The sequence below is a fragment of the Barbus barbus genome (genome assembly GCF_936440315.1).
Source record: "Barbus barbus genome assembly, chromosome: 28".
NCBI lineage: Eukaryota > Metazoa > Chordata > Actinopteri > Cypriniformes > Cyprinidae > Barbus > Barbus barbus.
In genome coordinates, this window is record NC_136756.1 from 17975704 (window position 1) to 18001265 (window position 25562).

General features: G+C 37.6%; 1 protein-coding gene across 1 annotated transcript in view; it reads right to left on the reverse strand.

Moving 5' to 3' along the window:
• LOC306848531 (guanine nucleotide-binding protein G(i) subunit alpha-3-like) overlaps positions 1-17059 on the reverse strand; it is a 41204-nt gene extending 24145 nt beyond the window's left edge. The window contains exons 1-3 of the mRNA XM_079383139.1: positions 16919-17059; positions 16657-16765; positions 12938-13723 (exon numbers count right to left, since the gene is read on the reverse strand). The gene's annotated coding sequence lies outside the window, so the exon portion shown is untranslated. The remainder of the gene's footprint in view (positions 1-12937; positions 13724-16656; positions 16766-16918) is intronic.
• Between the last annotated feature and the right edge of the window lie 8503 nt (positions 17060-25562).

Genomic DNA, 25562 nt, shown 5'->3' on the forward strand with positions numbered 1-25562 from the left:
CTAGACAAAGCCGATCTACAATCACACTATCTAGGCCTAACTAAACAAAATCAGACCCATAGGGTTTCAGTCAAACTAAAGTATTTACAAGAAAAATTCAAAAGACAAACTGAACTTTTAAAATGAATATAAACAAATTGCTTGTTTAAGAATTTCCACCAGCTGGACACAGCCAGACTAGCTCAACCTATGGCGTGTATTTAGAGCAATCATTTCTTTAACGGTAGTGGTGCACACTTCACATGTAAGGAACCATTTCTACATTTGTGCTTTAAAAACTCACTTTCTTTGGTAGAGCCTAATGTATTCAGTTGAGTCAATATTAAATATAATAGGGTATTTGAATAATAAAACCAGCTATTTAGATTTCAGCTAAAGTACTTTTTAGGCTTAAAAAGCTGTGGTTTACGGTCACTACAGCACCATAATAAGAACTATGGAGAAATACTCATTCCTTATGTCAAGATCTGTGATCTAGAAACCTACAGATCCATTACCCATGTCATGGCGTACTGTAAATAATGAAAAAAACATTTCTATGCAAGTTTGCATTCATCAGCCAGTGAGGATTCTAATGCTCATGCACATGACGAGAAACAAACAGTTTCTGGGGGTTTCATTGGTGTGTTTGATTAAAATTTTTAGCGTTTTAAAAACAACCCGTGCTTTCTATAGGAAAGGATTAGCGTTCATGCTCTTAAATGCATCTGCAGGGCCGAGATGAAGCCCGCAAATGCATTTTAAAACGGTTGACTTTCTGTGAACCCTCCTGCACTTTGTGAGACAAGAATCTGCGAGCAACTAACAATCTCAGGGACTGCCAACTGAGAAACATATGACCCTGTAATATGCACATGACTCAGTATTTACAGCGATGAAAACTAGCTCTGTTGTTCAAAAACCTTGTGTTTTCTCCCTCCCTTCTTCTTCTTCTCCTTTCCTCCATCAGGGTGACCAGTGCTGGCACTTTACAACTATTAGCCCACACTTATAAACATGATGTCTGCTGTCATCACCTAAATAATCCACTATCACCCCAACGATCGCCCAGTTCATTATCTGCTTCCAAACAGTTCCCATAATCCCCTGAGGTGAGCTTATTCAGTGCTACATTACACATATGTCATGTATGTCAACACCTTCGTTCAAGGCCACCTCTGCTTTATGATTCCTAAGAAAAGATACAAACAGCTATTCCTCCATGTCACTGCCTGGTGATGGAGCCTACAAAGCAAGAACTGAGAAACGTCTAACTGCAAGAGCGAGATCTTGAAAACCATTTCCAACTCGTCCGTCTGGAAATACTACAACATATGCATGTCATCCAGGATGCACAAGTTTAAACAGGCGACGGTGTGAGGAATGGAGTTAAAGGAACCGTAGCTCCATGAGATGTAGATGAGGAGAACGTACCTGTAGTGGAGAGGTCCAGCAGCGAGGATCTCCTCTTCAGCTTCCAGGGTTAGTGTCGCGCGACAGTGAGAGAGGGATAAAAAAGAGGGGGAGAGAGAGAGCGAGAAAGCTAGAGAGAGAGGTACCAATACCCATCCTCACCTGGCCCTTTCATCTCTCCGCCCCTCACCCTTTCACCCGCCCACACGCATGTACACACACACACACACACACACACAGAGAGAGAGAGAGAGAGAGATCGCCCCCTCCCCCGTCAGCGATGCTTCAGGCAGGCGGCTGGTCCAGGTGGTCAGGCTGATGTTCACGCTGCCGAGAAGATGGAAAGATAACAAAAAGCGGCTGTCTCTTTAGGCGGCGCCGTACAAAACCCGCTCTCGCCCCTTTTCTGACACACACACATCCACACAAACACACATAAACATGTGCTCTCCGTCACACGCGTACAGGGCAACTGCAGAGCAGAATGAAGAGAGGACAGGGATGCAGGCAGGCAACCCTCCTCGCTTCACCAGGTCCTAGTGCCTTCCAGCTCGCGGCGCGTCCGTCCACAGGCTCTCAGGCGCATACGCTCGCACACATGGGCTGCGGTACGGGGTCACGTCGGGTTCCTGGGATCCATGGGGGGTGTCGCAAAGAAAAACAGTTGCTTTTTCCTCATTCAGTCTCGTACTTGGGCTTGGGTTGATCTCTATGTGATCAGCCCTCTCATGAGACCCTGATTATTGTTTGTTTGTGGTTGCAAATCTGCCAAGGCGCAAAGGGACTGCAAGAAAAGATCAGCGGTTGTGTCGTTTTGGTGATGCCAAGAACACATAAAATAATTCTAAAACTAGGTTTTGGAGGACATCATGTGTCAAATGAAAAGCATTTCAATTAAAATTGAAATTTTATATGAGTTTAGGCCTATAAGATGCATTTTTCTGTCAAATAGCTATTTGTGCAACAGAATGTTGAAAGAATAGAATATATACTGTATATAAAAAACTAAATAATTGCTAAAATAAAATAGCTTTTAAATAAAACTTTTTGAAATAAAAAAAGCTTTGCATTTATTTTAGGTATTTCAATTAGCATGCCCATCATAATGCATAAAATACATAATTAAAAAATATGAAGACATAAAATATGGATACAGTTTCTTGGTCGGCAAGATATATTTTTAAAAGTTCATTTTCAGACTATCGTGGTGTTCTGACATTTTAAGTGTTGTCTTTAAGTTTCACTAGCTGGGATTTCCTCATGTCAAATTATTTGTGACAATCTTGCTGTTAATGTGCAGCAAATTTATGGCAGGTAAATCTTTATTGCATATGAGCTCACAGAAACATAGCAGCCTTGTCTGTCTGAACGTTGCATTTTAGTAAAGGTTTCTATATACCTTTCTTGCACAGCTTTGCTTCTTTTTAGGATGCACAGAAATCATCTAGGATGCAAGATATTGTATAAAAAGGATGAGCATTATCACTAAAATAGCTGCATGCACAAAAGTGAGAGAAAACATTCAACTGGCACTGACACCACTGGACACAAAACTCTTGTCGCATATGGAGCTGTCTTACAAAAAGAATGACTCATTTATTTATTTCAGCAAACCAGACAAACTACCGAACCAAATAAACAAATTCCCGATGCCTCGTTTTCCTCTTATTTATTAGCATCAGATAAACAATGCCTAACTGCTAGCATATGCTGGTTAAAAAAGTGATGTACACAAGTATACACTGAAATCAAACTCACACTGACGTTTTGGATAACACTCAAAGAAAAACTGGAACATGCTTCTTTGTGATTTAAAGCATTTCTTGCCTTTTCAAGACTTTAGTGACAATCTGGGGAAATTCCCCAGATAAAAAAGTCCACTGTAAATTGTCAATAGCATGATGTATGAAGCACAAAAGAAGTGACTTTCAAATCAAGCAACTTTATTTTGGCCAATGCAGTGAACCAATGTGACCAACTTGAACCAATTTTATTTTTATTATTATTTTTTAAAAGATTTCTTTTTACCATTTTATGCCTTTAGGACAGTAAGTGGACAGGAGAGAGAGAGGGGGATGGAATCAGGAAAGGTCCGTGAAGCGGGACTCAAAATTAGGACACCCGAAGCACAACGGCGTTACATGTCAGCATGCTGCCCGTTTGTATTTTTTTCAATAATTATCCTTATATAAAAATACATTTTGTCCTACAACAAAAATTAAACAATGCAAACGATTTGCAAATCACATAAATTGACAATCCCTATGTAGCGACGTATGTTTCATAAAAACATATGGGCACGTTCATGTTTGAGGTATGACTGAGTAATTTATGAGTAAATGTCTCTTCATGTAATGTTCACCACAGTCCTTACTTTACTCATACATCAAAAACCGCTAATCTAAAAAACCCATTAGAAATTCCCAAGGCTAATTCTCTACAGGGTTTTAGGACTACAAACTGAACCACTCTATAGGACTGAACATTCTCTTTCTGTGAGAGTAAAACTCACCCAGAGAAGAAATAATAATAAAACTCTTATGAATAATTGATAGAACGATGAACAGGACTGCAGAAGTCTCACTCATTTTATAGTGCAAGAACCTCATATATTTAATTACACTATAAGTGTGATTTTTTTAAAGAGGAAAACAAACATTTATGAGGACAATATGACTTTAATTTAAGCTTAGCTGAAAGGATGAATTGTTTTAGCTCCACTGCCGATGTAAACAAAGCATATTGAGAGACCAGCCCTGAGACATAGGGGGGTTGCAAGGCAACGCATTCAGACACAGGAGACCCCTCTTTTGTAACTTTTTGCTCATGAGAAAACACAGCCACAGGGGCACAGAGATGTTGTTGGATGATCAGGATCCACGAATTAAAGATTAGACTAGATCCAGCGATGCATGGCTTGATCTGGTTCTCAGTTCACTGACACAAGTCTTCCTCCCTTTGTTTGCAGACAACAAGTACAGCAGCTTACATGGGATCGCAGCATCAATTAATCAATACATCAATAGCGAGACGCACGGAAAGACAATCGATGGGCTAACTGTCATTGAAAGGATTAATGGAATGGGAAAAGATGACAATAGGAGCGAAACAAGAACACTTGTGTGTGAGTGAGGAGGCAGAGAAAGACAGCAGGCTGAAGGTGTTAAAAAAGACAGAAATAGCATTTACTTGCTCAACCCGGCAGCACCAATCAAGGGAGAGGCAAAATACAATGGTCTCCATGACAACTCAGGCTGCCTCTGAGCAATAACAGTCCAACCATCTCCCTGTGCGACAGCCAGTTATAACCCACTGTATTTTTAGCACGACGCTCCAAAAATAAACACATACTCACCCTGTCACAAAGGTATGACTCATCCTTGATATCTTTATTACCACCAATTATTTGTGGCTGACGGTGATATTGTTGCAATTAAAAATTTCTTCAAATTAAAAAGCACTCAATAATGATTTGCCTTTTTATGCACAAAGCATGTTTGATACCAGTCGAGATATTTAAAAATGGAAAGGTATTTCATGCATTGGGTGAAACAGCATACCCATAACAATGCATTAAAATTATTAGTATATATAACCTACATATATTATATATTAGTATATATAGCAATGTGAGAATGAAAGGGATTTCATTTTTTATATGGCAAACAATTGACTGCAGGGGGCGCTCTTACATTACAGAAATTGGGTAACTGTGAAGGATTGCTAAAACACATTATAGAGCTTCTCATCTGTGTCACTATCAGACTATCACACACACACACACACATACATACATATATATATATATATATACATATATACACACACATATATAAGCATCTAACTGCATGATACAAATAGCTCCTATAGCTCACCATCTGAAATAAATGAGGTAATGGCATTATTTTTAAATAATTGTTCAATGTTCAATCATAAATATTGAGTACCTTATAACTGTCATTGACACAATTACAGACAACTACCAATTTAAGCTTTGCAAGCTTTTTTTTCCCAAACTGATGCCCAAGAGTGTCCTGAGTGATCAAATAGTCAGATATTCTGTGTTTGTTTTGACAGTCAGTCGACCGTTTATCACCCTGGACACTTTAAATGAAATCACGATGGTGGGTTTGAGTTGACAGTGTTATAAGTAATAAGACTGCAGGATAGGGTTAATGACATTTTTGTGATGATTGCCTCTTTGGCCATTGGTAGCGGTGAAAAGAGAAGCTCTTCTCTTGTTCTGACCTACTTACAGTTTCTAGAGAGCAAGAAAGTGTACAGCATTTCAACATACACAAGCACAGAGGAACACACACAGGCAATCCCACACCAGCACAAGCATTGCCCCTGCTGGTCAGATGGACTTTTCACACATCTCCTCCCATCCAGCATACACTCAAATACATCATATTCCTTCACAGCAACATCATTTCTGTAAGGTTTAACAGAGGGCTAATGTCTTTCAACAAAACATTTAGCAGCATTATATATACTGCCAGTAATAAGTGTTAAAAGGACACATTTTATGCCTGCATGGGAGTCAGTGTAATTATTTTAATTGGTTTTTATAGAGCAGGCAGTGCATCCATTGGCAACAGCTAAAGCCCAAGGGAGCCTGTGTAGCCTGTGTGAAGTCTACAGGATTGCACTCACTGCATTAATGCCTGAGCAAATGTAATTATAAAAAAAAGGAAAAGACAAGACCTTGGGTCTGTGTTCCTGTCACAGACACAGAGATAATAATGATTAAAAGGTCTTAAGTAATGAATTACCCCTGCTCTGTATGTGCACTATGGAAAAGGTTAGGGTTAGGTAGTGCGTTAGATGGCCCAGCACCACCATCCAGCGAAGAGCTATGAATGAAAGCACAGGGCCTGCCAAATACACACACATCCTAGCATCCATGTGTGGGTGCACCGTATATCTACAGTGTGTAAGAGCCCATTTACATAGAGTGTGACGTATTCTAATGTCCATCTGCACAGATTTCTATTTATATAGCTTTTTAATCCATCCATAATGTCTATAGTGGTCTCAAAACTTTATGACAATGTTTTGAATGTTCTTTTTTAATGTCTTTGCATAATATAAGAAAAAGAGGTCCCACTTAATATTAGGTGGCCTTAAAAATTACATCCAAAAAAATATTGTATTGCAAAACACATTTTCTGCTATTGAGGATTTGAGGTGGGATATGGGTAAGGTTAGGGACCGATTTGTATGAGTAGGTTTAAAGGTGGGTTAAGGTTTAAGGGATGGGTCACCAGTGCAATTATAAATGTAATTACAGAAATTAATTACAGATGTAATTACATGCAGGTATTTTTGCAAATATAAGTACAATGTAAAAACATGTATGTACACAATAAGTGCATTGTATCAAATTATTAATTTAAAATGTAAGTAGTTAAGGCCACCTAATATAAAGTGGGACCAAAAAAATAAAAAATAAAAATAAAAAAGTGGCATTCATTTTAGAGCAAAATAGCACTAAAACACATTGTATTGGTTATCCATAATCGATTAATATTTTTTTTTTTAAATCCCGTTATTTGACATCTGCACAGTTTGTTATGGCCACTTTAATTACTGAATTATTTATCGGACTCACCTGCATTAAAGAAAACATGCAAGTCTAGAGATGTTTTTACTGTACTCTATTATACAGTCGTTCAAACCCAACTGGACCACATTTGAGACAATATGGAGACTTCAGGAGTTCATTGCTGACCGCATGACCACCAGCATCTTAGTGATTACGAAGTTGGCTACCAGCCAAACAAAACTCCATGACCCTCATGACAGCTGCACAGGTAATACTGCTGCATTTAATCACATCCATTCCAATCTACAACTTCCAGTAAACCAAAGACAGATCAGCAGGATTTCTACATCTATGTCTCATCTACAACTTTTTGACTTAGCAATCGCAACTCAAGCGTGCGGAACTGGCTGACAGTGGGAGACAGATGACAGAGGACAGTGGAGTTAAGAGGAACACTGGAACAACCGGATCAACAAGAATGTCAAGCCTTTATGAATGAGACCATGCACTCAGAAAGAACTAGATGAGGAGGCCAGTGAAAACCATATGACAAAAGAGCAATTAACCACAGCTTGAAAAGCAAAGGCACCTTACGCAGATGAAGCTAAAGAGAGCATCTCATTCAGTTCCCTCTCAGAGCATTATGATTATCTGCAGCACTTCACACCTCCCATACCTCGTAAGTGACTTCATACATCTTGTCTAAACACCAAGGCAGTCATTGAGAGATTCTCAATACTCCTCATATTTATTTATGAGCCAATGTCAAGATCGGCATCATTCTGTTTTGCATTATCTTACAGAATAGGGGCTGGTAAATTCAGTCTGGCCTTCTTTTGACATATTTCTAATTTGACTGCCATGTGGACTTTAATTTTTTAATTGCCATACATGTATAATACCAGTGCTGCTATGCTTGTGAGGATCTCATTAGCGAACATTTTCACCTCAAAGAGTTTTAAAGGGATAGTTCACCCAAAAATGCCATTAATACTGTCATTAATTACTCACCCTCATGTCGTTTGTTCATCTTCAGAACACAAATTAAGATATTTTTGATGAATTCCAAGAGCTCAGCAAGGATAGTTGTCGTTGGGGAATCCTGGAGTGTGACGTATGAGGGGAACCCCAGTGTCACAGCACAGCGTCACACAAGCCATGATACGAAGTTACAGAAACTAAGCAACCGAAAGCAATATATGTCTTCCTCAGATGTAATGTTAGTTCTGTACTTCAGCGTTGGGTAAAAGAGCATTATAATCTCCTTTGCGGTAGAGAAAGCTGCTTACATGTAGGCTACGGGAAACAGCAAAGATGTTGAATTAAACATACACACAATCAGCGTTTCCAGATGTTTATACTGGCCCCGATAATCAAAACTTCTACTTAGCGCTTGTTCCATTTCTGCAAATCAGTTTTTGTAAATGAATGACTTGAGCCACATATGGCCTTCATCAACAGCTGCTTGCGCCACCTGCTGGTGAGCGGCTGACATCAGCTGGAGATCATGCATCGGTGCTCTACTGCTATTCCTGCGGGTTGCGGATGTGCAACGCGGAATTTTCTGACGAATTTTAACCACTGAATTTGTGACAGCAAATTTGGAAAGTGAAATAAAATTACTGAAATTTTCCTGTCGAATATTATACATCGTATTTTTAAACAGACTGAATATTTTGGAAGTGAATTCTGGAAGGTGAATATGAATTATTGAATTTTTAATTATGAAAATGTGTGTGAAATATTTTGAATTTAAATATTCACAGCTTAAATAAACAACAATGTTAAATTTCAGGACCTAAAAATTCAAGCCCTGGAAATACAAGGTATTAAAATTCAACCACTGTTAATTGCAATGCATCTTTTTTCGATTTGTGGAATTCAGCATTCTTGGTTTCAAAAACTGTCATTATTCTGCTTCCATATTAATTCCTGTGATTGCATAGCTGAATTTTCAGCAGCAATTACTCTACTTCTTCAGTGTCACATAATCTTTCAGAAATACATTGGTGCTCAAGAAAGTGTTATTTAATAGAAAATAAATAGTTTCAAAGACTTCACCTTTATTGTTGAAAATCCTTAATATTTTTGTGGAAAATGTGATATATTTTTTCAGCATTTTTTCACCAAATTTGCTTGAAATTTAAATCTTTTTTAACATTGTAAAATGTTTTACAGACACTTTTGATAAATTTAATGATACCTGAATAAAAAGCATTAATATAAAGTATCAATTCCTTTAAAAAGTCTTACTGACCCCTTTCTTTTTAATATCAGGAGCATCTGTATATATATATACAGTGGGGCAAATAAGCATTTGATACACTGCCGATTTTTCAAGTTTTACTACTTACAAAGACTGGAGAGATCTGTAATTTTCATCATAGGTACACCTCAACTGTGAGAGACAAAATCTATAAATCTGGGAAGACTGCATGTAAATGCATGTTGCACTTTAAAGCCAATGTGCCCATGTTAATTTGTGAAATATCTTGTATCTCATCTAATTTGTTTAATAAAAAATATATGACATATGAACATTATCAAAATTCAGTTGAAAAATCTGAACAAAAACAACAGCAAAGTTTCATGATCTTTAATGGTTGTAATGGGAATGGCCATCTGGGTTCTTGTTTTAATCAAAACTATGATGGTCTTTGCATGTGGGTCTGTAATGACAATGTTTTGTAAATTGTGCTTCGTGTCTAGTGGATTCCAATTCAGATACATACAATCTCAACCATACAAACAGAAAAATAAGTAGCAAAGTTCTTTAAACAAAGTAAATTACACTTTACAGAAAAATAGTGCAACCTATTATTATTAAACATTGTTGTTACTCAAAGAGAAATGCTGCATACATCTATTTTTGCAGTTCATTGCCAATGTTATGAAGTCTACATCACACACTAAAAAGGCCAACCACATCTCTTTGTTTCAACATCTGTTGAAATCCTCTGTCAGGATGTCAGAAAATGTAACTACTTTATTAAACTTTAATGACATGTTACAGTCCTAATAAAATGGCAGTTTATTTAAAAAGGCCTAGCAAACCTTGAAAAGTTGCTTGTTCAAATCAGCTTTCTATAATCATTGCAGGCTAAGTGGTAATCATTAAGGAAATGTGTCCTCGTTAAAACCGTTAAACTACCAGTTTCATTCTGTCCATATGACAAGTCCACAGATGCTCCATATTATCAAAACAAAAATTAATCAGTCAATTGACAAGCCTATATATTTCACTTTTTCACCCAACGTTGTGTAGCGAGTTGTGGTGATTTAGTGCGTGAATGTGGATAGTTGTGAGTTAGTGAGAGAACGTGATTGTGAGTAGATGGATCCTGTAAAAGTCAGAGAGCTGGAGAATTTTCTTCTCCATGGAACATATCCTCCTGGACGTTCCAAACAGGATAAGTTCATCATTAAAAAAAGAGCTGAAAGCTATATAGTGAAAGGCAAGGCTTAAAATTGCCATTTTAGTGGCACAAGTACAGCATATAATTACCTTAGCCTTTGTCTATGCTATATCAGATGACCTACTTCACTATATATGTCGGAGGCGTAGGCGAGGTGAACATTTGGCCAAAGTGGTCACCTCACCAGAGGAGGCAAATGATGTTTTTGTTAGCCTCCATGCCAGTGATCAGGGGGGTCATTGTGGCATGGAAAAAAACTTGAGATGCCATCAGCTCCAGATTCTACTGGCCTGGCAAGGAAGAGTACATCTGCAAATTGGTGAGTTTTATTCTTGCCTACTTATTTGTGGCTCATTATTTTAAAGAAAAATCACTAAATCGCTAGAATGTACTTAACACAGAACATTACATTTTGTAGAGTGCCTTGAATGCCAGGCCAGAAGCTCTACATTGAAGGAGAAGAAGGCCTACATCCCGATAGAGGTGAGTATATCCAATGACAGTAGTGTTCCAAAATTTGATTAAATGCATATTGTCCTTCTATACACCATATTTTTTTCCCAGATCACAGAGCCTCTGGAACTGGTGGGAATGGATTTGGTTGGGAAATTGACTCCAACCAAGCAGGGGAATCGATACATTTGTGTTATGATTGATTATTTTACTAAGTGGACAGAGGCCTACCCACTGAAATCAAAAACTGCAAGGGAAGTGTCTGACTGCCTTTTACATTTTTTTTCTATAAATTTGGAGCTCCAAAAAGGATTTTGACAGACCAAAGCAAAGAGTTTGTCAATAAGGTAACATATTTGTCACCTAATGTGCTCTGGGTCTTAAAAAAAAAAAAGGTAATTCTCATTTTTAAGTATACTGTACACTTATTTTCACAGACTAATTTTGACCTTTGTCAAAGGTTGGGTATTAAAAGGAACTTGTGGTTTCCATACCACCCACAAACCAATGGCCTTGTGGAGAAAATGAATGGAAGCATCCCTTTTACAATAGTTAACATTGAAGGTAAAAGTGTGGACCTAGTTTCTGAAAAAGGATAGGACACGCTGAAGGTAAATGTGGACCACCTTACCTGCTACATCTGCTACTGCCACTTATTCTACACAGTCTCCAACTGATGCCTCAGAAAGGTGTAAGATATATATATATATATATATTTTAACCTTTTAAAAGTTGATTAAAAAAATTGAATTGTATATATTTTTTGTAGTGGTAGAGGCTATCTGGGCTGGGAAAAAACAGGGGGGGTTGTGGAGCAAGATGGGGCCCTACAAAGTTAGAAATTTGAGGGATCATCTTGCACCTCGGAAGGAACTAGAAACTGAGGTAGGTTATTGTGTTTCCTTCTTAGCCAATGGGTTTGTGTTGCTAGAAGTATACATAAAGATGACTACTAATGTGCTACTGTTTTTAGATAATAAATGCCTACCTCACCAGTTTGGTGAAACAGTACACCACAGGCTCCAAAAGAGGCTTTGTGGTAGCCTCCTCAAATGGCCTCCATGTGGCAAGGACATCAAAAAGGTCTGAGGAAGGCAAGCACCCTATACTGCTTTATTGACCATGTGGAAAGGTCTATCTCTTGACAGTACCCTGCTTTATTGTAGCTGGATCCACTGGAATATGATGTGCTAATTGGAGCCTTGTGTATAAACCACCACTGGACACTCATTGTAGGTTCCTCAAAGCATCCTAAGATCAACTATTCCTTTTTAAGAATCAGGATATCGAAATCCTGATTATTACTAGTGTTTTACTAGTACTAGTAGTTACACTTTAAAGGTTGTCTTGGATAGTTAGCTGATCTTATGTTTTTTTTTTAACATTGTAAAACAAGTGTATGTGGGCAGCCTGCCAGTGTAAGAATGTGTTTTGCCAATGATCCACTGGATCGCAACATAGAACTAGACTTAAACTTCGGTGTGTTGTTATGCAATAACAGTGTTTACATTAATGGGATTCGTTGTGACGATGTGCGATTTTTCTGATCGTACGATCAAATCATAATCATTCATCAGCATTAGAAGTGCTTTGGCTGGAGAATGACGTTAACTTATTGTGACAGTAAAACTAGATTTTGGCTAGCAAACAGGTCACAAGTTAACACAGGCACATTTCCTTGATTCTGCCATGCTACATAATGTTACGCCGAGAGGAAAATCCTATTTGAATCCAAAAATCCTTGATTGAATCCATGCAGCTCAGTGTGTTCATTACTGGCGTCTCCCAGCACAACTATTTTTGGGCGTGTTCCAAACCCATGCCAAACAGACTTTTACTTTTTTGTTCCGTAATTCAGCTGCTACGGGCGATCATACCGTTAACTTGTAATCATTACAAGAATACCAAAATCGTGTAATGAGCCAGTGTTATTAGACCGCTTAATATCAGGTCAGTTTGTGCTTTCAGAATCAGCGAATCTGCTGCGGTCGTCCCATCACATCTGGAGCGAAGGACCTGAACTTGGAAGTTGGTCACCAGATAAACCGGAAACCAGTTAAACCGTAACACCGGCGTCCTAGTGTGGGCTAACAGGTTTTAACTAATGCAAAAAAGAAACATTACTTACTCGTCAGCTTGATCTTCTCTTCTGGATGAAATGTTGTTCTTTTGAGGGAAATCCAGCCTTTACTCAGCGCGTCTTCCAGAAACAGTAGCCACAATGGGCGATCTCTCCACTCTTTATGTTTGACGTCTCCACCCGCCGTGGCTCACGTGGTTATTTACATATGATCGCATTACAAATAATGAGTTAGACAGGAAAGACTAAACATCTTGTTGGTTTCATACGGATCAATTCATCACAGAATATTGGTTTTCGATATGACATACTTCATTTAAAAGGAGACACTTCAAGCTTTCTATAGATATAACTCCCATGTTTCGGTGTTGAGTGTTTGCTGAGTTACACCAAAGAATATAGAATACCCAAGAGATGTAACTAGTATTGTTTTGAATGGGGAAAAATGCAATGCTTAATATGCCTTCTCCGCCTTCTGAATTAAAGAGCCAATCGCTAATCGGTAAAGTCAGCGCGTCACTGCAGCTGCAGTTAGAAGTCCCGGTTCATAATGAAGGTCATAGTGGTAACCACAGAGATGTGAACAGACTTTGTCATTCCTGCAACAGATTCTGTTCAACAAGTGAAACAAATCATACCTGATATTTGTGCTATTCAAGTGTTTCTGCTTCTTTCCATGGATTCATGAAGAAAAAAAACATAATCAGTAGTCAAGGATCTTGTTTTACCATAGAATATCAGTGGAGTTGAACATCTGATGTTGGTACAGCGCTCTCAGAGGAAAACAGTTGGAAGAGACTGAAAGTCAGCAGTATTCATCTGTAGCGCAGGTATCTGATTCAATAAAATACAAAAAAAAAAAAACATTTGTGAGCATGTTAATATAAGAGGACATTTAATAAGTAAATGAAGTGAGTGAAGTGACATTCAGCCAAGTATGGTGACCCATACTCGGAATTCGTGCTCTGCATTTAACCCATCCAACGTGCACACACACAGCAGTGAACACACACACACACACACCGTGAACACACACCCGGAGCAGTGGGCAGCCATTTTATGCTGCAGCGCCCGGGGAGCAGTTGGGGGTTCGGTGCCTTGCTCAAGGGCACCTCAGTCGTGGTATTGAGGGTGGAGAGAGCCGACTCACTAACCATTAGGCCACGACTTCCCCAATGATCATCATCTCTAACTTTAGGAAAAATCAACTTTAGGCAGGGCAGCATGAGATCACAGTCTTTTCTGTGGAACCAAACTTGAGTCGTTCAACTGAATACAATAAATACATAAATGAATCAAAAACAAGATATTCCAGTGGCCTAAATTTGAGAACTTGCAGAAAGAAAAGAGCTCATCTCACATTCTGACTGTAATGGAGAGAAAATGAGCAGTAACATCATTAGCCATTGTGTTTATAGGGGCTGTGTTTCAATGCTTTTAATTCTTAACCAAAGCCCTGTAAGATGAGTATGATGGGAAATGTTTGATGGGACTTTGGAGAGAGATGACAGACAAGCAGAGCTACATTGCATGGTCTGTTTTATACTGTAATAATTCCTCAACCTGGGCTGCGTTCTCTTTAATCCCTGGGTATGATCAGGTTACCAGAATGACTCAATTTAGTCTAGTGCAACACAGTGACCGGTTCTCACAGGCAGATCATCTTGGATGACTGTGCACTTCTCTAGCTGCCTGTACTACTCAGATTTTCTCTAGGGGGCGCCCATGTTTACAGCATGTTAAGGGTTGTAGCTATTGCATAGCATATACTAAAGTACCAACACATGAGAACTGAACAACATAAATTCAAATTATACCAATGGGTTGGAATGAAACCTATAACTGAAGCATATATTCCTAAAAATACAGATCATTCCACTATTATCAGTCGTAATGCATAATCGGTGTGGAAACATCATGCATTTAATTTTAAATCTCAAATCTAAAGTTGCTTTGGTTACTAATCAAAAAGCCTACTCAAAGAAAAATTACTTTTTATTAATTATGTGAGCAATATGCATTACTTTAGTCAGAAACGGCATGAATATTAAATGTATCCTTTCTAACATTTCTTGTGTTTTCTATAGCTGCAGTGTCCTTGGTTGAGAGTTATGGGATCCCAAGTGAATTAACTGCGCACTGCAGCAGGGAATACTGCAAGGTGTTTCATCCTGTTAGTCTATAGGCTTCCTTTGACTTCCTTTGACTAATGAGTTGTTGAGGACAAAAGGCCCGTTCTCAAGATGCCACTTACACCTGAAAATATCAGGGTGTAACCACCAGAGCACGTTTGCCCTAAATATGTCCTGTATGGTTACAGCCTTGCAACGTGCCAAATAGTTATTTATAAACTCAACACTGTGCTCTACAAATATAACAACCCATACAAAATAAAATAAACTAGCAAATACACATTACTTTTAAAGTTTAGGGTTGCATGATTTATTAAAAATATTTTTTTCAAAAATCTCTTATGCTCACCATTTATTTAAAATAACTGTTTTCTATTTGAATATATATTAAAATGTAATTTATTCCCGTGAGAGCAAAGTGTCACATGATCCTTCAGAAATGATTCTATTATCCTGATTCAGTGCTCAAGAAACATTTCTTATGTTATCAATGTTAAAAACAGTTGTGTTGCTTAATATTTTTAGAAATAAATATTATTATTATCCTTTCTGAACAAAATATTGAAAAACAACATACAAACTTTTGAACGGCAGTGTATAAATTTTTTTTTAAACAATGTGGAACAACTTATGCCACAAATTGTCATTGTAAAGTGTAGAAAAACATAAAGCGTTCAATAAAATGAATAATTGATTTTATCATCTATAAAGCCTGTTAAAGTGCAGTGGTCAAAATATCTAATGTTTGTGAGGTCTCTAATTTTTTCATAATTTTTTTTCATTTTTTCAATTTCCCTCCAGGGATTAATCATTTCTTGTTATAACTGAATAGCAAAGACACCACATGAAAAATGAAGGATCTGAGATTACTGAGGAGGATTTTAGTATGCGGGAGGGCGGTTATTATCATGCATTGAACTCAAGGTTAGAGCAATAAATTGTTGGCTTGACTGCAGGCTTGTTGAAAGGAGCTTTCTACACAAAGACTCAAGGCTATTGGCAGTCTTTGACAGGCCTGCTACATTTCATTAACTGAGTTGTGAGGTTATGACGAGATATAGAGTAAACATTACTGTTTCACCTTGCAGGCAGATTTTTTTAATACAGTGGAAAAACAATGCCTCCCACAGCTTACAACAGGTTTACTTTTTAGATTGAAGGTATTTTTAGGGTGGAATATTATAATTCAATTGGTTATGTCAAAATTCAAACAGCCTGTATGCATCTACATTGTACACTAGCAAGTAAACATTTCAGTCATTTAAAAAAACAAAAACAAACATTCAAACGTGTAAAATAGACAGTATTCAAAAAAATAATCTAATGTGAAGCATTAGATGCTTCCCTGCTTTCCAAAAGAATCATGAAAGCATTTAATAGTAAGAGTGTTGATTTCACATTCGAGAAAGCATGACATTGTAGCACATTCATTCTGCACAAATCCATACACACAGATTTAAACACACAGGAATGCACACACACACACACACACACACACACCTTAATCACAATCCTTAATCTCTTCCCTTTGCGTGAGTCCATATACACATGTGTGTTTGTGTGTGTGTGTGTATGTGTGTGTGTGTTTCTGTGAGGAGAGAGACAGCTAGTCTAGAGCAGGATGGAAGTTCTCACTTTAGATAGATGTTGGCTGCTTATTATAAACTTCTTGCCAGCAAGCATGTTGGAGGACACCAGCTGTTTCCTCTCTGGACGAACTGCCAGTCACATCCAGTCTCTTGGTCTAACAGAGTTTGATTAGATTTGATTACATTATTTGGCCATGGATAGTCTCATATCTTTCAAAAATATTAATAAAAAAAGTCTTACAGATGAAGACAAAACAGAAGCCTAGAATTATTGAAAAACTAGACAACCAGTCTAGTCATGTACTTACCCTGGCCTTGCTCCAAACAAATTTGACTTCATCATGTCATTTGTCATGTCACTGTAAAGTTCCAAAAAGTATAAAAGTAGTCCATATGATTCTCACGTGCGTTATTCCAAGTCTTCTGAAGTCGTACAATTTATATGAAAACAGACCAAAGTTTAAGTCGTTGTTCACAAAAAAAAAAAAAAAAAAAGCACAGTTGAGTGATCGTGCTCAACACCATATAAGGAAATTAAGGCGGAGCAAAAGAAATGGCACAAAAATGTCATTGTTTTTGTTTTGTTTTGTTTTACATTGCTGTAGATTTTAATGTGTCAAAGTGAACAACCACTAGGTGGACTCAGGGGCGGACTTAGTGATTTGGGGGCCCTAAGCAGATTCCAGGCATGGGGCCCCAACACAATAACTAAGTGCTCCTTTATGCCTAACCTTTAGTTTATAATATATGTATCCCTTCACAACCAGTAATTAGTCAACCTGATGTTCTTTTAAAGCCATATTAGGCTACCTTATAGTTTGTTTGTTTGTTTTTTTGGATCACAAAAGATTTTATAAAAATCTTGCACTTGTCAATTTAATAAATTGTAAACTTTTTCAATCTTTTTACAAACATGAAATTATCCAATATTCCAAGTGTTCTGAAGGCATACGGTAAGGTTACTGCCAAAAAACAAATCGAAAATGTAAACCATTATTAAGCGAAAATCTCCAATCATCGCATTCGTGCATTTTATGAGTGCATTTATATGAAAAGCACACGAGTCATTTGAAACATCAAGACAAATAAAATTATGACTTGAAACGCAATACTTTCTTTTACTGAGGTGAATATCTCTGTTCTGAGACAGTCAGACAGTAATATACAGCCTAGAATGCGCGCAAAGAGTGCTCCCTCATATAATTAGGCTACTAAAAGCTGTCACTCATTTCAGTTCATTGCGATCTCACAACGTTCCGTTAATAAGCTCTCTACACTGCACAGTTAATCTCTTATTTATCTACACTTTGTTATAATGAGTGGATTCTAAACACTTCTGGTCATTGTGTTCAAGAAATTAACAGATATGTCTATGATTGGCTACACTGTTCAACAGTTCACGAATATCAGATGGGGGCCCCTGATTCCCGGGGCCCTAAGCGGCCGCTTACCTTGCTTATTGGTTAAGTCCGCCTGGACTATCTGTGAAGTGATTCTGCTAAATGACTAATTATTGTGTATTGTGTTATTCATCCTATTGATATGATAATTGTAAAGTGTGTGATAATTTAGTGTAATATTTCTGTAAGATTCAAATGTGAATAGATTTGAAGAGTAGGCCTACTCTTTGTCAGCTCAGTAAACCTTTGCAGGAATGTAAGACACATGAAGTCAGTTATTTAATGAATATTTAAAATAATGTTGAATACAATAGACAAATATGTGATTTTTAATGGTTAGTTTTGTAATTACATTTATGTAGTTACATTACAACATTAAGGAAAGACACCTACAAAATATTATCTCAAAATATTATAAGACATAAGATAAATCTTCTCTCTCTCTCTCTCTCTCTCTCTCTCTCTCTCTCTCTCTCTCTCTCTCTGTCTCTCAGAATTTGCTTCTACTGTATTAGGTGGCTGTATAGCACAGAATGTCAAAGATTAATGTGGGGGGAAAGGATGTCACTAAAGCCCTTAAATCTAACCACAAGGCTGTGTGGCTGAGCATAAGATTACTACAGCTGAATAAGAGCTTTACTTAACCCCATGAAACAAACCGCCATGAAACAAACAACCTCATAGTGGGACTGACAGGACGAATCATGCTTTCTTCTCATTCTCTATGAAGATAAACAGAGAAAACATACAGCTTGTTCAAGCTGCTGTGCTGCCTTTACAGGCAGCATATTCACCAGAGTGCAATAACTCTTTGATACATGTTCACTCTATTAACTACTGCATACGGGATTTACCTGACAAAAGTGTAGAGTTTTAATGTGCCTTTTTCATGAGTATACACTTTTTCCAGAGTGCAAGAGAAAGAGAAGAGAAGGAAATATTTCACTTATTATAAAGTGTAAACCCATGCTGTTCTTCCGCATATGAAAAAAAACAGACTGCTTTCTAAATCTGCAACTCCTGCGGAATGATTATGTGGAGGTATTGCAACTGAATAAAAACATTACAGCACAGCCTGTGTTCTGATTACATAAGCTAATAGTTGCCAGGGCCTTCAGGGACACATTGTGCCCATCACATGGAACTCGCTCTGAAGGGACACTTGAGTTAAGATCTTTCCGCTTTTAGAACAATTTTACAGCTACAGTCATCTATTTGTCCTTTAAGAGAGCCCAACGGAGACTTTGCAGGTCAGCCTCACGTTGAAGGAAATGTTTTATTAAATGCATCATTAAAATGTTTATTATTATATTATATTATATTATATTATATAGTGATTGTGCTTATTAAATAGTTGAAACATCAATAGGTTGTACAGAACACAACTTAGATTGTTAAATTAAATACAGCATCTAAGGTCTATTGATGTAAAATGTCATTGTTTGGTTTTTCTCAACAGTGCCACATGTTCGTTAATGACACATAAGTTCTGCATCTGAACAATAGGCTCCATTAATCCTGCAATTAGTGGGATAATTATCTTGTAAATCCACAGGAATCTAAGCCATCAGTAAGAATACTAGGCGGTTTATTGCGCAATAATCAATAAGAGGTTGGCTGTGATCCTCAGTCATCACACACTTGCAGTCAGCTGAATGTCATGCATAAGAGTGATGCATGCTGGGAAGTACAGGAATATAGGGGGCAGTTCTCTGTCATACATGCAGATGCACACACAGTATACACTCCCTTATTCAGAGTAACACAGTTCTCATGCTCTTTCTCATCAGCATTAGTGGACACAGCCATTGCATAATCGAACTAGTCATTATGTGAGGGGGTGGAGTCAACAGTCATGGATCACAGCAGGAGAAAATCATCTGGGCTGGTGCTTAAGGAAAAACTGATGCTCGGTAAACATTTGGCAGACGACCAGCTGCTATTGTCAACAACAGAAAGATGTGGCGTAATGTATTAAAACATAGACAGATACAGGGATATGAGGGTTATTAATGAGGACTACAAATAATTGAATACATTCTAGTTGAAGCACCTAAATCCACCAAAATGCAAAATCCTTTTTCTGTTCAGTTTTCCTTACATGGCCTGCATGTGATTGACTTGTACAATCTGGTCAGTGTCAAAAGGGAAACTCAGGATGCTATGGGGTAAAATCACCTTTATGTTTTATTTTTAACATGGCCATAAGAACCAGGATTTTTTATAGTAAACATTTGTACACAAATGCAGACATGCACCAAATCATATGACGCTATTCTTTACTGAGTCTGTTGCCTCTGCAGTCACTATAAACCCCCATGTGAAGGGTGAAGGATGGGATGTCCTGCACTTTGAGACACTCCCTTGCTGTTTCATGTTCCCTGAGCGCATTTGCTGCATTGCCGTCCCGCCTATGTTTCATTATTCAAGCCTAGTGATAAATAAATAAAGACACAGTCCAAGAAAAAAAGCAGGCAGGAAACAGGACATTTGATCCTGCAGTGAATTAAACCAACAGAACACTGTATCACTCTGTTATCTGTTTGTACCTCTGTTGAATAAGACAAACAGAAGGGCACTTAAACCCAGGTGCGCCTGTTTACATGCAGATGCATCTGCATATTACAAAAGAGCTTTCATGGATTTTGTGACCATTTTGTGACTTCTTTTTTTTTGTCAGGAAACTAATAGTAATAAAAAAAAACACTGTAAATCTTTCAAAAATGTTTTTATTCATTCATTTATTCCTGCAAATGCCACAACAGGAATATTTTTAATGAAAATATGGTGGGTCAGCTTGTGCTCAAGGTGGTATTTGGTCAGATTTGATCAAAGGTCCTTGGCTTGAAGGGATTGGCTATAATAATTTTTTTTATAAATATTTAAACTCTGTGAATTGTATACCTTGTAAAGACCTTTGAAAGCTGCCTATGGCATCTGAGGATAAATGGGTTATTACATTAGTCTGATTGGATGCTGATGTACCGGAGAGAGATGGTTTTGTGGCCTGAAATGGCTTGCAAATCTTCTCCCAAGAGCAAATGTATTTCCTTTCCTGTAAAATCTCACTATACCAGGCCAGAGGGCAATTCTGCTTTCATAATCACAGTATTTGAAACTATTAAATACTCCATGACAACAGCTTTTGCTGACTGCAAATGTTGCAGATCTCAGTCGAAAGAAACATCTTATTGTGTTTATGTAAGCTACTGTCCTATATATCCAATTTTCAGGGTTGAGTGGTCTGAGGTTTAGTGATTGTTATGTTGAAGTCACACAACTGTGGTGTAGTTTGTGTAGCTTACATTTAACTTTTTACTTCTGGCAACTCTATTCAGGTGACAAAACTCATAAGGTTTCTGTTTGTGAAGATCATCATGATGAACAAATCCTGTAAAAAACATAAGCTTTTGTTGATCACAGAACTTATTTTCTGCAATAATCCAAAAGTTATTTGACCCTTTTGAAGGGATGAGTGTGATGCTAACTTACAAAAATATATCATCACTGCAAGCTGGCTTACTTAAGTACTTATTTCATAAACAACAGTTTTCAATTCTACTATTTTAGCTTTGTATTTCCAGTTTAGAGACCATCTTAAAACTCTTGCATTCCGAACTGCATTTTTTAAAAATGATTTACTGTTTACTTTTTAATTATATTTTTGACAGTATATTGAAGCAGACCCCAAGCTACGACTCTCAGGTCGCCCAAAGCACTGTTGCACTATATGTTGGAGTTCTACCCACAATGCTATGGTTCCAACACTACTAGCATTTTAAACAAAACAGTGTTCTGTATATGAACGGCCCCTTACTGGGCCCAGAATTCAAACGCTACACTGTCTGCCAACTTGCAGTGCTATAATTTACCGTAAAAAGCTAAAAACAACAGCTTTGGCTCAGAAATATGCTCTCCCTTCTGACCTAGAGAGCGTTAGCCTGAGACTCATTAAGGGAAATGTTTATTTTCACATATGCTTGCAGTGCAACTACTGACTGAACAAGAGATGAGTGGGAGAGTGAACTAAGTCTAGCAGTGTGCCTCTCTCAGTAAAAATCTTTTGGCAGTGTGTCTTTGAAGCAGCCTACTCAGACAGAGGGACAGTCTCTTACCAGTGATAACAGCTAGATCCAAAAAGCAGGTGCAAAATCTCTCCAGCTGCTTGAACAAATCTTAGTTATTAGCTGAGAAAGGGGGCGACTTCCTGTCTGTGCTGACTAATGAGCCCTCATAGTGCTGTTCATCCAGAAAACAAGAGTTATCATCGGCGTACCCCTTTGCATTAACCCTTGGAATATTATGATGTATTTGCAAATGTTGTAGTTGCATACACGTTTCACTGTTTGGCAAATTCATCTTGGAATTGATTATTAACACATTTTCCATTCCAAACATTGTAACTGAAGTTTGCCATTAATAAGCTGTGAATACTGAGGAGGAAGAAGAGGAAGTGCTAGACTATTTGAGTGCACATAAGCATTAGCAGCTCTGGTTAAGTGCACTTTGAACCATCATGAAGCCACAGATTTAAAGGATCTCATGTAAGACGGGCTCTAAGCGAAGACCTCTTAGTGGAGCTGGCAAAAGCTACGAGTATGAAAGGGTCTAAATCCATCAATCCACTAAAGAAAGACAAAATCCCTGCAGTTATAAACTGAAGTAACAGATCATTCTGAATCATTTAGCTGCTTATTGACTGAGCTTTCCCCCTGGAAGCTGAAAGCAAATACTGCAGAAGGGGAACTTCCCCCATGAATAAACCACCTGCTCCTCTATTGTTACCCTCGTCTGTCTAATTATGTTATAAATAACCAGCATTATCTGGTGTACTTAGGAGTTATGTGTTATTCACTTTGCATTGACTGTTGTTGTTGTGCCTTGACTGTTGCAGAAAAGATATTTGTTCATAAAGAAATGCTGTTTATTTATACTGCATCTTTTACGTAACATACTTAATTATGCCAATAATTAATTAAACATTCTGAAAACAAGATAAATTTACTTGAGAAGGAAAACTGCTTAACAAAATAAGGCTTTATTTTCAGAGAATTTTTTTTAATATTTGAAAAGTTTGAAAGTTTAGGAACAGTCTCTTTTTGTTCAGAATTTTAGTTTAATATTTTTACACATTACACTGATCAAAAGTGATGGTAAAGACATTTGTAATACTACAAAGGACTTTTATTTCAGGTAATTAGCAATGCTGAACTTTTCATACATCAAAGAATCACAAAAAAATTGTTGTGGTTTCCACAAAAATATTAAGCAGCACAACTGTTTTCAACATTGATAACAATAAGAATTGTTTCTTGAGAACCAAATCAGCATATTAGAATGATTTCTGAAGGATCATGTGACTGAAGACTGCTGAAAATTCAGCGGTGTAATCACAGGAATAAATTACATTTAAAATATATGTTATTTATATATATATTATATATGTTATATAAGTTATTTTAAATTGTAATAATATTTAACAATATTATTATTTAATATAATAAACTATGTGGGGCTTTGGTGAGCATAAGAGACTTCTATTACTCCACATTTTGGTTTCAGTTTATTTAGTATACTTAAAACAAGAAAAAAGTGCAAATAGAGTGAGAAAACTTGATAACATTGCAAAAGCAACTTTATCTCATTTTAAAAATGTTTAGAGATTTTACTGGAAAAATACTGATAAAAAAAAAAAAAAAAGGGAAGTGGTGTGTGGCCATGGTGACCCATACTCGGAATTTGTGCTCTGCATTTAACCCATCCAAGTGTACACACACAGCAGTGAACCTTACCACACCAAAGAAAAACTGTATGGAACTTTTATTTTTTTTATTTATTTTATTTTTATTTTTTGTGCAATTCAAAGTGTGCTACACACAGGTGAGTGGGCCTGTACAAACCACCTGTAGTAACACACTCTCCTCTATGTGCACTATGGACACTTTACACTATGGACACTTTACACTATGTGCACTATGGACACTTTACACTATGGACACTTTACACTATGGACACTTACACTTTACACTATGTGCACTATGGACACTTACACACACTGCTGCGTGTGCACAATCTCACAAAAGACTCAGCAATATATGTATGTTTACATGCTCATGCACTACAAATCATCCTGCACTGTTCCCCAACCAGCTGCTGACTCAAATGTCTCTCTTTGCACATGTACAGTATTTGTGAAGCATTCGTATAGTTTGTATTTTTTATCTTCTATTTTTTAGTTTGTATAGGGTAATATTTATGTGAAGCATTCGTATAGTTGTATTTTTTTATCCTTTATTCTTTTAGTTTGTATAGGGTAAATACTTATATATAGTATACGTATAGTTAAATCTGTCAGTAGGTAAGTTGTGTATAGGTTTATAGTGTTTTTTTACTTCATTGTTGTATGTCTGTATTTATGTAGCACCGTGGTCCTGCGAGACACGACATTTCGTTCCACTGTATGTCCCCAAATGTAGCGGAATGACAATAAAGCTCAACTTGAACTGAGTGGGCAGCCAATGCTGCAGCGCCCAGGGAGCAGTTGGGGATTCGGTCGTGTTATTGAGGGTTGAGAGAGTGTTGGGTATTCACTCCCCCACCTACAATCCCTGCCGGACCTGAGACTCGAACCCGCGACCTTCAGGTTACAAGTCCAACTCTCTGTCCATTAGGCCACAGGACTGGACCCCATTGACTTTCACTGTCTTCCAATTTTATTATCATTTATCATAATTTATCTCTTTTATTGCCCCGTTTAAACTGTGTTTATACCACAAGTGATATCAAATGCACCTGCCGGAGACCAAAGAATGTGTTTACCATCTGCATTTGTCAGCTAGGTGGAGCATAGACATTGACTGCAGCTCTGTTTACCATTGTGGAGACAACACAGGGATCCATTTGTCTGTTTAGTATTGTAAGCTATTGTTAGAGGGATGAGTAATTGTTGGAGAGCGAGAACAGAAAAGGAAAGACAATCTCTCTCAGTTCAATACATTTAAATGCTAAATTATAATCAAGTGGTGAGCATCCTATATTGTGACTTGCCATGTCAACAGCATGTTTTTTGCCATGTCAACTGCCATGTTTTTTTTTCATACTTTTTCTGCTTCTTTCTCACTATATCTGTTGTCTTCCTCTCTGGTAAACCCCGGCTAAGCAGACATCCCAACAACAATCAGAGGGTGGGCAACCCAACCGCCACGGCTCATGTAAAAACACAACAGTTGCCAGGCAACACTGTTCCCTCCACAGCAGGAGCAGGAGTCCAGTAGAACATTAATGATTCTGAGCACAAACACACTGGACTGCTGGTGTCTGCCAGATATTTTACTATGGTTAATTATGCAAGAAAGCGACTGCAAAAACACACAGAATTTTGCAGTTCATCTGGGCTAATGAAGAGGCTAATGGAGGCTCAACCTTAGGCCCAATCTGGAGCCTGCATGTGGATGACTGTGATTGGATCCTTGTGGATCTGTACTGTGTCATCTTTAAATTTCCAGCAAGTTTAATTACATGAATGGCTCCTATCTGTCCATGTATGGTTTGT